The sequence below is a fragment of the Pelophylax lessonae genome (assembly GCF_965119305.1).
Source record: "Pelophylax lessonae genome assembly, chromosome: 7".
Taxonomy (NCBI): domain Eukaryota; kingdom Metazoa; phylum Chordata; class Amphibia; order Anura; family Ranidae; genus Pelophylax; species Pelophylax lessonae.
In genome coordinates, this window is record NC_138774.1 from 275,178,605 (window position 1) to 275,189,215 (window position 10,611).

The 10,611-nt window shown below is 51.2% G+C and overlaps 1 protein-coding gene across 1 annotated transcript in view; it reads left to right on the plus strand.

The window, feature by feature from the left end:
• Positions 1–1,071: 1,071 nt before the first annotated feature.
• The window catches only part of NTMT1 (N-terminal Xaa-Pro-Lys N-methyltransferase 1), a 27,836-nt gene continuing 18,296 nt past the window's right edge, over positions 1,072–10,611 (plus strand). The window contains exon 1 of the mRNA XM_082262665.1: positions 1,072–1,145. The gene's annotated coding sequence lies outside the window, so the exon portion shown is untranslated. The remainder of the gene's footprint in view (positions 1,146–10,611) is intronic.

Below are 10,611 nucleotides of genomic sequence, written 5' to 3' on the forward strand. Positions count from 1 at the left end.
GTTCTCTCTCGGTGAATGGAGTTCTCTGTCAGTGAATGGAGTTCTCTGTCAGTGAATGGAGTTCTCTGTCAGTGAATGGAGTTCTCTCTCAGTGAATAGAGTTCTCTCTCAGTGAATGGAGTTCTCTGTCAGTGAACGGAGTTCTCTCTCGGTGAATGGAGTTCTCTGTCAGTGAATAGAGTTCTCTGTCAGTGAATACAGTTCTCTCTCGGTGAATGGAGTTCTCTCTCGGTGAATGGAGTTCTCTCTCGGTGAATAGAGTTCTCTCTCGGTGAATGGAGTTCTCTCTCGGTGAATGGAGTTCTCTGTCAGTGAATGGAGTTCTCTCTCGGTGAATGGAGTTCTCTGTCAGTGAATGGAGTTCTCTCTCGGTGAATGGAGTTCTCTGTCAGTGAATAGAGTTCTCTCTCAGTGAATAGAGTTCTCTCTCAGTGAATGGAGTCCTCTCTCAGTGAATAGAATTCTCTCTCAGTGAATGGAGTTCTCTCTCAGTGAATGGAGCTCTCTGTCAGTGAATGGAGCTCTCTGTCAGTGAATGGAGTTCTCTGTCAGTGAATGGAGTTCTCTGTGTGTTCAGTAACCCCACTACGCGCCCCCGTCTCCTTTCACATAGCCCTGTATCCCATTGCGCGTCCCCGCCGCCCTACATACAACACTGCTTTACACAGCTCTCTATGCCACTTGCGCGCCCCCGCACACACAATTCTCCGTTCCACTGCGCGCCCCCGCACATACAATTCTCCATTCTACTGCGCGCCCCCGCTGCTTCACTCAGCTCTGTGCCACTGCGCGCCCCCGCTGCTTCACACAGCTCTCTGCCACTGCGCGCCCCCGCACGTACACTCTCCTCTCCTCTTCTCTGCGCGCTCCAGCCGCCCCACACATTACTCTCCGCTATCAAGACACTAGCCGGTCGCTCAGCGATTGGTCAGACGCCGTGCCACTCTAGTGTGAGCGCTCTCCTGGTTGGCTTACTGCTCTGTGGTGTTCTAGCGTTGGTTGGCTGCCTGAGCAAGCGTGCGCCCTGATTGGTGGCAGGTCTGTCAGGCCGGAAGTGTGTGTGTGTGTGTGTTGTGTCACATGCGCTCCTAGGAGCCGGGCGCTGTTGGAAGCTGCGGGGTGGCAGTGGTTGATGTGAAACGCCAGTGAGTATGAGGCGGTGGTGGGGATCGGGTGGTGGCTGTGATTGTAGTGTAATCCGTCCTCAGGTGTCACCTTGTGATTGGCTCTGGAAGATTCCTCTAATTCTCAGGGAAGTGTCTGCTGAAAGAGGCAACCAATCAGAGCCCGGTTGTCATAGTGAGAGCATGATGGTTACTCTGAGTGACACAAACAGTTCTTGGTCCAATCTTATTGATGACCATCCCTTGTATTATGTCTGCACTCCCTGACCATCTCTTGTCACGTGGTCCCTGGCCGCCTGTCGTGACGTTGTCCCTCGCATGCCTTTCGTCGCGTTGTCCCTGGCACGCCTGTCGTCTTGCTGTCCCTGGCACGCCTGTCGTCGCGTTGTCCCTGGCACGCCTGTCGTCGCGTTGTCCCTGGCACGCCTGTCGTCGCGTTGTCCCTGGCACGCCTGTCGTCGCGTTGTCCCTGGCACGCCTGTCGTCGCGTTGTCCCTGGCACGCCTGTCGTCGCGTTGTCCCTGGCACGCCTGTCGTCTTGCTGTCCCTGGCACGCCTGTCGTCTTGCTGTCCCTGGCACGCCTGTCGTCGCGCTGTCCCTGGCACGCCTGTCGTCGCGTTGTCCCTGGCACGCCTGTCGTCGCGTTGTCCCTGGCACGCCTGTCGTCGCGTTGTCCCTGGCACGCCTGTCGTCGCGTTGTCCCTGGCACGCCTGTCGTCGCGTTGTCCCTGGCACGCCTGTCGTCTTGCTGTCCCTGGCACGCCTGTCGTCTTGCTGTCCCTGGCACGCCTGTCGTCTTGCTGTCCCTGGCACGCCTGTCGTCTTGCTGTCCCTGGCACGCCTGTCGTCGCGTTGTCCCTGGCACGCCTGTCGTCGCGTTGTCCCTGGCACGCCTGTCGTCGCGTTGTCCCTGGCACGCCTGTCGTCGCGTTGTCCTTGGCACGCCTGTCGTCTTGCTGTCCCTGGCACGCCTGTCGTCTTGCTGTCCCTGGCACGCCTGTCGTCGCGTTGTCCCTGGCACGCCTGTCGTCTTGCTGTCCCTGGCACGCCTGTCGTCGCGTTGTCCCTGGCACGCCTGTCGTCTTGCTGTCCCTGGCACGCCTGTCGTCGCGTTGTCCCTGGCACGCCTGTCGTCGCGTTGTCCCTGGCACGCCTGTCGTCTTGCTGTCCCTGGCACGCCTGTCGTCTTGCTGTCCCTGGCACGCCTGTCGTCTTGCTGTCCCTGGCACGCCTGTCGTCGCGCTGTCCCTGGCACCCCTGTCGTCGCGTTGTCCCTGGCACGCCTGTCGTCGCGTTGTCCCTGGCACGCCTGTCGTCGCGTTGTCCCTGGCACGCCTGTCGTCGCGTTGTCCCTGGCACGCCTGTCGTCTTGCTGTCCCTGGCACGCCTGTCGTCTTGCTGTCCCTGGCACGCCTGTCGTCTTGCTGTCCCTGGCACGCCTGTCGTCTTGCTGTCCCTGGCACGCCTGTCGTCTTGCTGTCCCTGGCACGCCTGTCGTCGCGTTGTCCCCTGGCACGCCTGTCGTCGCGTCCTCCCTGGCACGCCTGTCGTCGCGTCCTCCCTGGCACGCCTGTCGTCGCGCGGTCCCTGGCCGCAATCTCTGATTATATCTTTTTATGTCAATACACAACAAACGCTGCACAGCATTTATTGTGTATTGATTTAGTTAGGACATGAGTGGGAATGTGAAAAATGCTGGCAGCCTAAATTCACTTATTTTCATAGATAGTCGCTCGCAGGATCAATATATTTAATTTATATCTTTTTATGAGTCTGTTTTTCCTGAGACTGAATGTTCACGGAATTCTATGTGTGACCCATTGGTGATGTCATGGACCGCACTGAAGGATCCTCATAGCAGGAATGTTTCCCACCACTGCCCCAGAGTAACCCCAAGTGACCCCGATCCTCCTTGGAGACGCCCCAGAGTAACCCCAAGTGACCCCGATCCTCCTTGGAGACGCCCCAGAGTAACCCCAGGTGACCCCGATCCTCCTTGGAGACGCCCCAGAGTAACCCCGATCCTCCTTGGAGACGCCCCAGAGTGACCCCGATCTTCCTTGGAGACGCCCCAGAGTAACCCCAAGTGACCGCGATCCTCCTTGGAGACGCCCCAGAGTAACCCCAAGTGACCCCGATCCTCGTTGGAGACGCCCCAGAGTAACCCCGATCCTCCTTGGAGACGCCCCAGAGTGACCCCAATCTTCCTTGGAGACGCCCCAGAGTAACCCCAAGTGACCGCGATCCTCCTTGGAGACGCCCCAGAGTAACCCCAAGTGACCCCGATCCTCCTTGGAGACGCCCCAGAGTAACCCCGATCCTCCTTGGAGACGCCCCAGAGTGACCCCAATCTTCCTTGGAGACGCCCCAGAGTAACCCCAAGTGACCGCGATCCTCCTTGGAGACGCCCCAGAGTAACCCCAAGTGACCCCGATCCTCCTTGGAGACGCCCCAGAGTAACCCCGATCCTCCTTGGAGACGCCCCAGAGTAACCCCAAGTGACCCCGATCCTCCTTGGAGACATCCCAGAGTAACCCCAAGTGACCCCGATCTTCGTTGGAGATGCCCGAGAGTAACCTCGAGTGACCCCGATCCTCGTTGGAGATGCCCCAGAGTAACCCCAAGTGACCCCGATCCTCCTTGGAGACGCCCCAGAGTAACCCCAAGTGACCCCGATCCTCCTTGGAGACACCCTGGGGCTGGAGTCAGACTGTCTATGACCATTGAAGATCAGTGAGAGCTCCTTCCCCGGGGTGCAGAGAGCTGTACACCGTGAATAATGAGAATAAGGCCTCGTTCATATGGGATGTACTACTACAGTATCCTCCCATGTGAGGGCCATGTGTACCCCCATGGGGTGTATGGGTGTTCCATGCATCCCTTCCCATTCATGTCAGTTGGGACGCAGCGGCCACATGGACACAACCGCTTGTCCCACATTTGACATCCATGTAGGTGCGTTGTGCTGAACACAGACAGTGTGGGTTCCGAGGGGGCGAGGGATGAGCTGACATTCAGAATTGGGTTCTGATTTGAACCCGGAGGTCAGCTGTCATTCTTGGTCCAATGATCTGCGGGGGGTGGGGGGATTTTCTTTGCCTTGTAGGTGACTTTTTAAAAGGGGCTGGAATGCTACTGACATCATTGCCCTAAAATTTACATTTCAGATCATTGACCTCAGTGATGTCATGAACATCCCAACCAGGGTGGATAAAAATAGATTTTTTTTAAAAAAAAAATTTATTTTTTTTTATTTAACTGCTTGCTGACCAGCCGCTGTAGTTTTACTGTGGCAGGCCGGCTCTGACCCACAAAACGACGTACCTGTACATCACTTTGCAGGTGGGAGCGTGCGTCCAGTTGCCACAGGGGAAGTTGATCGGCAGGTCCGACGGCCGCAATTTCCGCCGGGCACCCGCGATCGCTCCCCGTGGAGACAAAACGGTGATCTGCAGTTGTAAATATAGCAGACGGTTGTTCTGTCAGTAATGAGCACAGGGATCCTGGGTTCCTCTTATTTAGGAACACAGGTCTCTGTGTTCATGCAGCAAGCCCATCCCCTCACAGTTATGCTGGCCATACACTAGCCGAAATATCGGGCAAACTCCTTTTCAAAAAAGGAAAAGCTGGCCGTGAGAGCAGACGATCGGCCACATAATGACCGAATATCGAACGAAAAATTGTTCAATGGACATAAATGAGTCCTTTTTTCGTTCAGTTTGTCACCTATGCCGAGTGCTAACAGTTTGGCCAAGAACTTTTTTTATTATTCTCTCTCCCGTACTCCATTGGTCATGGCTACCCTGTCACTGTGAACACTCATTTTGGTACACAGACATACAGTGCCTTGCAAAAGTATTCGGCCCCTTTGAACTTTGCGACCTTTTGTCACATTTCAGGCTTCAAACATAAAGATATAAAACTGTAATTTTTTGTGAAGAATCAACAACAAGTGGGACACAATCATGAAGTGGAACAAAATTTATTGAATATTTCAAACTTTTTTAACAAAAAACTGAAAAATTGGGCGTGCAAAATTATTCAGCACCCTTAAGTTAATACTTTGTAGCGCCTCCTTTTGCTGCGATTACAGGTGTAAGTCGCTTGGGGTATGTCTCTATCAGTTTTGCACATCGAGAGACTGAAATTTTTGCCCATTCCTCCTTACAAAACAGCTCGAGCTCAGTGAGGTTGGATGGAGAGTGTTTGTGAACAGCAGTTTTCAGTTCTTTCCACAGATTCTCGATTGGATTCAGGTCTGGACTTTGACTTGGCCATTCTAACACCTGGATATGTTTATTTGTGAACCATTCCATTGTAGATTTTGCTTTATGTTTTGGATCATTGTCTTTTTGGAAGACAAATCTCCGTCCCAGTCTCAGGTCTTTTGCAGATTCCATCAGGTTTTCTTCCAGAATGGTCCTGTATTTGGCTCCATCCATCTTCCCATCAATTTTAACCATCTTCCCTGTCCCTGCTGAAGAAAAGCAGGCCCAAACCATGATGCTGCCACCACCATGTTTGACAGTGGGGATGGTGTGTTCAGGGTGATGAGCTGTGTTGCTTTTACGCCAAACATAACGTTTTGCATTGTTGCCAAAAAGTTTGATTTTGGTTTCATCTGACCAGAGCCCCTTCTTCCACATGTTTGGTGTCTCCCAGGTGGCTTGTGGCAAACTTTAAACAACACTTTTTATGGATATCTTTAAGAAATGGCTTTCTTCTTGCCACTCTTCCATAAAGGCCAGATTTGTGCAGTATACGACTGATTGTTGTCCTATGGACAGAGTCTCCCACCTCAGCTGTAGATCTCTGCAGTTCATCCAGAGTGATCATGGGCCTCTTGGCTGCATCTCTGATCAGTCTTCTCCTTGTATGAGCTGAAAGTTTAGAGGGACGGCCAGGTCTTCGTAGATTTGCAGTGGTCTGATACTCCTTCCATTTCAATATTATCACTTGCACAGTGCTCCTTGGGATGTTTAAAGCTTGGGAAATCTTTTTATATCCAAATCCAGCTTTAAACTTCTCCACAACAGTATCTCGGACCTGCCTGGTGTGTTCCTTGTTCTTCATGATGCTCTCTGCGCTTTAAACGGACCTCTGAGACTATCACAGTGCAGGTGCATTTATACGGAGACTTGATTACACACAGGTGGATTCTATTTATCATCATTAGTCATTTAGGTCAACATTGGATCATTCAGAGATCCTCACTGAACTTCTGGAGAGAGTTTGCTGCACTGAAAGTAAAGGGGCTGAATATTTTTGCAAGGCCAATTTTTCAGTTTTTTATTTGTTAAAAAAGTTTGAAATATCCAATAAATTTCGTTCCACTTCATGATTGTGTCCCACTTGTTGTTGATTCTTCACAAAAAAATTACAGTTTTATATCTTTATGTTTGAAGCCTGAAATGTGGCAAAAGGTTGCAAAGTTCAAGGGGGCCGAATACTTTCACAAAGCACTGTAACTCTTATTGATGAATATGCACATGTTACTTTATTGAACCGATTTACTTCTTATTAATACGATTTAGGAAATCGCAATACTCCATCTACCTTACCCCTGAGGAAAGGTGATATCACCTGAAACGCGTCGGGTTTTTGGAGGATTTCCACCATGTTATGTTAATTTCTATGACCAACACCATCTACAGGCCATTGTTTGTTTTTATCCAATCACCTATGTATATAGCATGTATTCATCTTAATGTCGACTTGTATTGTATTTATTTGTAAAAAAGATGCACAGAATTTCATGCTATTTATTATTTTTAATGTACTAAAAAAAAAAATCTTTTTTATATCACTGGAGGTGTGGCAGCTTACATAGCCCCACCCACAGGGGGTCGCTCTTTTTCTTTTCTCCTTATGAGAAGGTTCCCTGGCTGCCATGCTGGATGAAGGGGATGCAGACCTCAGAAAAGCGTGAGCTCTCCTTGAACCTTCCAGTGTTCTATATGCAGCACCCTACAGGTAGGTGCTAGGTAAAGATATAGTGGGCCTTGTCTGCCTAACAGCAGGGCTGTGATTCATTAGTCAGGGTGTCAGGGCTTCCAGATGTGCCTGCTGAAGGGGGAGTTTCCCCACTGGCTCCTGTGAGAGGCTTCTCATAGGGCAGTGGAGGAAACCCAATCGGGGGATACATCCAGGTTCGTAACCACCTCAGAAGGCAGATTGTGCTGCAAAGGATTCTGGGAATGGGTATAAGTTTGGTGGTGGCACATGAGACAATGTCTTTGGCGGGAGCAGAGTCCCAGGAGGGAGAGAACGGTTGTCACCCCTCCTGTCTAGGGAAGAGGATCTCGGGGTGCTGCCTGAAGATCCAGAGAGTGCTGAGCTAAGTTGAGGGGATCTGGTGTGCCGAGAACCTGCGGAGAGTCAGAGGGGTCCAGTCCCAGGAAAGCCTACACAGGTCGTGAGTACTGAGGATTGCCCCTGGGGGTCTGCCTGAAGTTAGAGGGGACCACTCCAGTGGAGGTTCGGGGATCCAGTGCCAGCTAGTGGTGAAAGGGGGTACCTAGGTTGAGGACCCTGAAGTGACAGAGGGGGTACATAGTCAGTGAACCCTGAAGAGCGTGAAGGGGGCGCCTGTGGTTTGGGCCCTGAAGTAATAGTGCACAGTGTGAAGTTTGCCAGTTGAGAGTTGCAACAGGAACTTACAAGGAATTTTCTCAGCCAGTGCAGTGCTGGAGGGACTCTGAGTGACTTTCAGTGACTCTGAGCTATTGCAGTGTTACAAGTCAAGCACTTCTACAGTCCTGGATCTTCTGGACTAAAGTCGAGGATCCAGCACAGTTTCAGTAATTACACAGTGTTCAAGCATCAGGAAGCGTTGGCTAGCATCGGCTGGCGCCAAGACAGCGCTAACAGGCATTTTTGCCAGGAAAGTCCCACAATTGTATCTAGTTGAGCCTAAAGGAGTATCCCACTCATTCCCTTCTCCTATCCAGTGGTGTATTTTGGTTTTGTGCTGCCCTAGGCAAGACTAAAATTGGGCGCCCCCCACCCCCAATCTAAATTTGCCTCACTCCTTTTTTTAACGGATGTGACTCCCTCCAAAATTTAAGGAGAGAGAGGGGGATGAGAGAGAGGGGGATGAGAGAGAGGGGGATGAGAGAGAGAGAGAGAGAGAGAGGGATGAGAGAGAGAGAGGGGGATGAGAGAGGGGGGGATGAGAGAGAGAGGGATGAGAGAGAGAGAGAGAGAGGAGGGATGAGAGAGAGAGAGAGGGGGGATGAGAGAGAGAGAGGGGGGGATGAGAGAGAGAGGGGGGGATGAGAGAGAGAGAGAGAGGGGGGGGATGAGAGAGAGAGAGGGGGGGATGAGAGAGAGAGAGAGAGGGATGAGAGAGAGAGAGAGAGGGATGAGAGAGAGAGGGGGGGGGGATGAGAGAGAGAGAGAGAGGGGGGGGGATGAGAGAGAGAGGGGGGGATGAGAGAGAGAGAGGGGGGGGATGAGAGAGAGAGAGAGAGGGGGTGAAAGAGGCGGCTCTAGCAATCAGTGGCCAATAGTCTCAGGTGGAGGGGGTGGCTTTTTTGCTGCCCCCTGCAAAGTGCTGCCCTAGGCCTGGGCCTTGTTGGCCTAGGCCAAAATACAGCATTGCTCCCATCCCCTTATCTACAATAAAACCACAAAACAAAGATGCCGGAGTTGTCAATGTCTCAGTGCTCACACCCAGGGCCACAGCTCACAGGGGCTGGAGAGGTAACCGGTAACAATGGCAGACCCACATCAGACCACAGGCCTGGAAAACCTGCTACATATAGTCTGGAACTTTTTTTTTTTTTGGATGTCAACACTGCCCCTCCCGAGGGACTGGATCGCTCGCATTCCTTTCCCTTTATCAGAATGATACAACATGCTGTGATATCTCTGTTGCCAGGAGAGCAGCCTGCTATGATTACTTGGTACTGAGTATAACCAGCACCCATAGGCATGGCCGTGTCACCTAAAAGCCTCACTCCAGATAAGAGAGAACTTTCCTTTGTATTGGGGGACTCAGAACTGGAAGGGTTAAATGTTTAAGTCGGGGGGGGGGGGGATTAGGGTGTAATAGTCGCCTCATTCCTCCCTCTATCTGTGTGACCGTCTCCTGTAACCTTGTCCCAAGCTGCTCTGGTGGGGACGGGGTGGGGGGGTTGTCGCACACTCCTATCATCAGGTTCTGCTGTGTACATCAACCACAAGTCAGAGCACAGAGTGAAGAGCGCTGGAGTGAGGAAGAAGGTCAGTAATACACTTTTTTCCTCTTTTAGGCCCAGTTCACACTGATGCAACAATGGATCCGGCTTTGGAGCACTTGTCGCATCAGCATTAGGGGATTATAGGACCTTAATTATGAAGAGCGTCTGCAATCGCTTGATTTATTCTCCCTGGAGAAGAGACGCCTGAGAGGGGACATGATAGCAATTTATAAATACCTCAATGGTGATCTCAGCATAGAAAAAAAGCTATTCAGTCGAAGGGGTTGCATGAGGACTCGAGGGCATACAATGCGATTAGAGGAGAAGCGTTTTAACCTCAGGCAACGCAGGGGGTTCTTTACTGTTAGGGCTACAAGATTGTGGAATTCTCTAACACAAGAGGTGGTTTCTGCGGGAAGTATGGTGACTTTCAAAAGACTCTTAGGCCTCTTTCACACTATCCGTCCGTCGGACGGATTCCGTTTTTCTCAGCGGGGGATCGAGCCGCCGATTCCCCCCCGCTGAGCTGGAGGATGACAGCTGTGTCTCTGCGCTGTGTGCGGAGACACAGCTGTCAGTTCCCCATGCATCTCTATGGGGGAAATCGGATGGGAACAGACCGTCTGTCCGTTCCCATCCGATCTGCTGGATGGATGGAAAATAGGGTTTCCATCTGTCCACATTTGACGGATTGGATGTCAGCGGACATCCGATGTCCCATAGAGATGCATGGGGTGACCGTTCAGATCCGCCAAAAAAACTGACAGGCGGATCTAACGGTCCACCTGTGTGAAAGGGGCCTCAGGCGCGATTCACACGATTGCGTTTTTTCATGCTTTTTGTAGAAATGCATTTCATTTTTTTTTTTTAACATGGGTTCCTATGCAACTCGTTCACATTAAAGCATTTTTGTGCCTCTGCGTTTTTGGAAAGGGTCTGGGACTTTTTTTCCTGCAAAATGCAGCATTTTGCATGTATTAGACTTCAATGGACCTGCATCCAAAACGCAAGTAATGTGTTTTTACCGCAATTTGCGTTTTGACGTTTTTAAATCTGCCTAAAAACAAATAAAAAAAAAAAAAACGTAGAAAGCACTACAGAAATGCTCAAAAGCTACGTGCATAGGTGTGAATCAAGCCTTATGGGACAGCTGGTGATACGGCAGTGATACAACAAGGTGAGGGACGTGGCAGCAGCAGGTGAGTGGATGCCTGCTAACAGGCGCTGCCATGATGGATCTGAAATGACAGGTGCTCTTTACATGTAAGGACTCGTTCTTGCTGGTCGTTGGAATCTTTGAATG